Source organism: Phoxinus phoxinus, assembly GCF_949152265.1.
Source record: "Phoxinus phoxinus genome assembly, chromosome: 3".
NCBI classification, from domain to species: Eukaryota; Metazoa; Chordata; class Actinopteri; order Cypriniformes; family Leuciscidae; genus Phoxinus; species Phoxinus phoxinus.
The window spans coordinates 46,348,104-46,352,939 of record NC_136878.1 but is presented as its reverse complement, the minus strand read 5'-3'; positions in this window follow the sequence as shown (position 1 = coordinate 46,352,939).

Below are 4,836 nucleotides of genomic sequence, written 5' to 3'. Positions count from 1 at the left end.
CAGGGAAGGGGTTCGTGTTCCTGACTCGCACTAATACCCGGCCTCCCTGAGCAGTCGCCAATCCCCGTGCGACTTCCACCTTGGGACCATCCTCATGGGGTTCCACCATGACCCAATCTTCCGGACTATAAAGTCGAGGAGGCAACCTGACCCAGACCACCGCCTCGCTCTGAGCTGGGATGGACAAGGCGTAACGGCAGACTACTCTTCCCGTGCTTTCCCGGTCCCCCTGTTGTTCAGCCAGACATACCCGGCGGCAATCGGCCCTGATGCGATCCCACTCCTGTCCGGCCGAGGTTGCAGCTGCTCGAGCCGGTCTACCCCGGAATAACTCTTCCCAACAGTCCGAAATGACATTCATCCCAAGCAGGGCACGATGAGACCCCAGGCATGTATCTCGTACGACCACCACTCCTTTCTGAGGCACTACGACTCCATGAATCTTGAGATCGGTCACCAGATATCCCACATACGGGATGTCGAGACCATTCGCCCCACGTAGCGTCAACCAGGGGGCTTCCGCAGGCGGTCGACCTTCGGCGCCAAACAACTCATGGGCCAAGCTTTCGGAAAATAGGGTCACTTGGGAGCCTGTATCCAAAAGGCACTGCACTTCCTGTTCATTGACCTGAACCACCACCACCGGGCAACAGCCCACCAGGCGGCTCCTAGAAGATGTAAGCAGGGAGGGGTCTGACAAGGGGGTCCCGACCACTTGACCCACAGTGGCCGGAAACTCTAAAAACCCCCTTGCGATGCACGTCGAGCAGGACACTGACGGAAGTAATGTCCCGGCTCTCCACAGCCGTTGCAGATGGGACGCCCATGCTCATCCCACTGGAATCGAGAGCCCGAAGGTCGGGATGGGCGGCGGTCGGGGGGACGATTCCCATCGGAGTAAGCCCGCTCCCGGGGTAAAGAGGACAACTGGAGGCGTTCTCGACGAAGCTCCTCCATAAAAGATTTCGACAGGTCAGACATTTGTTCCCGCACATCTCTCTTCAGCTCTTCCCGGAGGGCCTCCTTCCAATCGGGTGCCGTAGTAGCCGAAGGGGTGCCAACAACATTCGTGGCTAAACAGCTGGGAGGATCCACACTCTCCGTGAGATCATGCTCAAGGGCCAGTGCTTCTCGTCGAAGCTCTTCAAAGGTCAGATTCGGAGTTCGTCGAAATTGCACCCGCAGACTCTGACGCACAGGGCCTTCCCGTAGCCCCAATAAGAATTGATCTCGTAGTAGAACCTCTCCTTCCTCCAGGCCATGATCCTGTCTCCCCGAAAGTCTAGAAAACTGCTCTCGTAGTTGCAAGGTAAATGCTCGAACAGATTGGCGAGGGCCTTGCCGAGAATTGAAGAACTGCGTCCTCAGAACAGCTACCGGGGTGGTGTCTCCATATTGTCCCGTGAGAAAGTCAAAAATGGCCTGGACAGTCGCTCGAGTTGCTTCCGGTGCTGCCTGAACTTCTCTTCCCGCTTCCCCTTCCAAGGAGTTTAAAACAAACTGAACCTTCTGCAGGGCACTCAGACCTTGGAGCCCTGCCAAGTACTCCACCTGGATCTTCCACATCGACAAGCTCATTTCAGATCCCGGGCCTCCATACTTCGGAGCCCACGGGGAACCCATGAAAATCGGCATGACAGGTTGCCGAGCCCCAGGCTCTTCCTCCTCCGCCATCTCAACCTCTGATCGCTCAACTCAAGGTGAATCCTGCCGACTACGCCAAAATATGTCACAGGTCGAGGTGGGCCAAGCCAGACTGCACCCACCCCTAGACCAGGATCACCCTGAGGAGCGTGTCAAAGGAGGAGGCAGGAGACAGGAATAAAAAGAATGACAGGCTTTATTAAATATAAAAACAATTTGAAAATCCTAATCTAAAATTTCTCTTCCTTCCTCTTCCCAGGAATCCAAGGCAAGTGGGGGGTCAGGCTCGCTTCCTTCTGGCGCTGGTGCCAATTCGCTGAACAGGTGAGTATCACAGGTGAGTAGGTGGATCAGGGCTCACAGGAGTTGTAAAGGGCGGGCACTTCGCACCATACAGGTGGGTTTCAGGGCTACAGCAGACTCAAGTCGCAAGCGGAGCGGGGCTTTGGCTGGCCCAGACAGAATCAACGCTTCAAATAGAGGTGAATAGCTCTCACATGGGTGGCAGGAGACAGAGTCAATAGCTGAACAGGGCTTTCACTGGGACAGACAGCATTCAAACTTCAAGCAGAGGTAAACAGTTCTCACGTGTATTGCAGGGGACAAAGTCACAAGCTGAGCGGGCGTTCACTGGAACAGACGGAGTCAACACTTCAAATAGAGGTGAACAGCTCTCACGTTGGTGGCAGGAGACAGAGTCATAAGCTGAGCAGGGCTTTCACTGGGGCAGACAGCACACAGACTTCAAGCAGAGGTAAACAGTTCTCACGTGTGTTGCAGGGGACAAAGTCACAAGCTGAGCGACGTTCGCTGGAACAGACGGAGTCAACACTTCGAATAGAGGTGAACAGCTCTCACAAGGGTGGCAGGAGACAGAGTCATAAGCTGAGCCGGGCTCTCACTGGGACAGGCAGCATAAACTTCAAACAGAGGTAAGCAGTTCTCACGTGTGTGGCAGGGGACAAAGTCACAAGCTGAGCGGGCGTTCACTGGAACAGACGGAGTCAACACTTCAAATAGAGGTGAACAGCTCTCACGTTGGTGGCAGGAGACAGAGTCATAAGCTGAGCAGGGCTTTCACTGGGGCAGACAGCACACAGACTTCAAGCAGAGGTAAACAGTTCTCACGTGTGTTGCAGGGGACAAAGTCACAAGCTGAGCGACATTCGCTGGAACAGACGGAATCAACACTTCAAATAGAGGTGAACAGCTCTCACATGGGTGGCAGGAGACAAAGTCATAAGCTGAGCAGGGTTCTCACTGGGACAGACAGCATAAACTTCAAGCAGAGGAAAGCAGTTCTCACGTGTAGTGTGCGCACGGGGGCTTTTCCTTCTGACATCCAACAGGTGACTGCAATCGATCTTGCTAGACTCTTATGATGGACGGTAGACCAGCATAACACATGGGGAGTGCACGGCGATAAAAGGTAAATCTTCCACACACACACGACAGTCCAATTCCAAACATGCAACGTGATGGGAAACGTCAATTTCAGCACTACAAATCCACTCTTCAAGTGCAAAGTAAGGCCAACACTCACCCAGAGGTCTCGATCTGAAGAGCCGACGATAGTCAGAGTTGGGACAGATGCGGTGAATAATTTCCTCACCACTACAAGCGGCTTCACTTTGCTGGTTTCAATGGCCGAGGGGGAGGCTAGAGATCGACAAGGAATCAGTATATTTCACTCAGTGCGATGTATACAACGTGATCCAAGCACTTCAAACCAGTATCCAATTTAGTGTAGAAAACATGCGTTTATGAGATTCAATTTGTCAATCACTCATCTCACTCTTTCCCAGTCCAGACGACGAATTCCACTCTTCACAACTGCCCTCGGATCCCACAAGCAACAATCCTCTTCTTTCACGATGATCCTTCAGCTGCAACACTCTACAAACTTTTCCCCACGGGAGAGAACCACACCAGATCGACGGGGGAAGACAAAGAAACAACAAGCCCACACGGAGAGAGAACACTCCAGATCAACGGAGAAGAAACAACAACACCAACCTTCTCTTCCCCTTGTGTTTTATCCTCTCAAAATGCTGGCGTGGCCTCAATCAGACACTCAAAGTGAAGTCCCCACACCTGTTGCCAATCTGCCGTTTAGTTGTCATGACAACAGACACACACACCGGCCCGGGGACAGTGTTACACTGAAAGTGCCCCGGCGGGAACACTTCTCTGGTGGAATCAGTTCCGGGGATTATTTGTCACCCCGTGACAATTACACTGTAACAATGAAACCTTAAAATAAATTGTAACCCAAAACTCTAATCCTAACCCTATAGTAAGTACATAGTTAATTATTATAAATCAGTATTTGCATGTAAAATTACACTCAAACACCTTCAAATAAAGTGTAACCGAAACAAACTCTGCATTTAAAATATATTTGTAGTTACATAGTTGCAATTTAGTACATGTAAAATATATTAACTTTAAATGCAATATCGAATGACACACTACATTGTAGTCAAGTACTTTACATGTGCTTTAGTATGTTAGTTAACACATCAAAATAAGTATACTTTAAAGCATGCATGACAAAAGATCATTGAAACATTTAAACTTTTACATTTACACTATTGTAAAGTGTACTTTTTACACGAGTACGTAAGTGTATTAAGAAACAATGGACACTAAAGTGGCCTTTTATTTAATTAATACTTTATATTATCTGCAAGTAAAGCATTAAACTTTATTTTGATGGTCCACTTTAAACATACACTGAACAATCAATGACTGTGTGTTGACATGTAGTTGCAAAGTTACTTATAGTTAGTAGAATGTCTAAAGTGGACCATCGAAATAAAGTGGATCCCATTTAATATATATTTATATACTTTTAAGATTGTAAGTACAAGTGCACAAATTATATTCATACCAACATCACAAGTGTGATCATGATGTGAACTTGTTTGGAGCTTGACAGCATCATTAAAAAAGAACAGCATGACTATTCAAATAAACACTTACTTCGTGCTTCACAAAAGAAAGCAAGCACATGAGTGATATTTCTGGGTAAAATAAGCATTATTTGTGTATTCAATGGGAAGATGTGTTTATCTGTTCTCGCTGTGTTAACTGAAATCAATGTGCAAGCACTGCTGTGAACTAAAGTGACGCTTCAGTCAAAACCATCATTTTCTGTCGGCATTGTTTTATAATTGCCACCATTAAAGC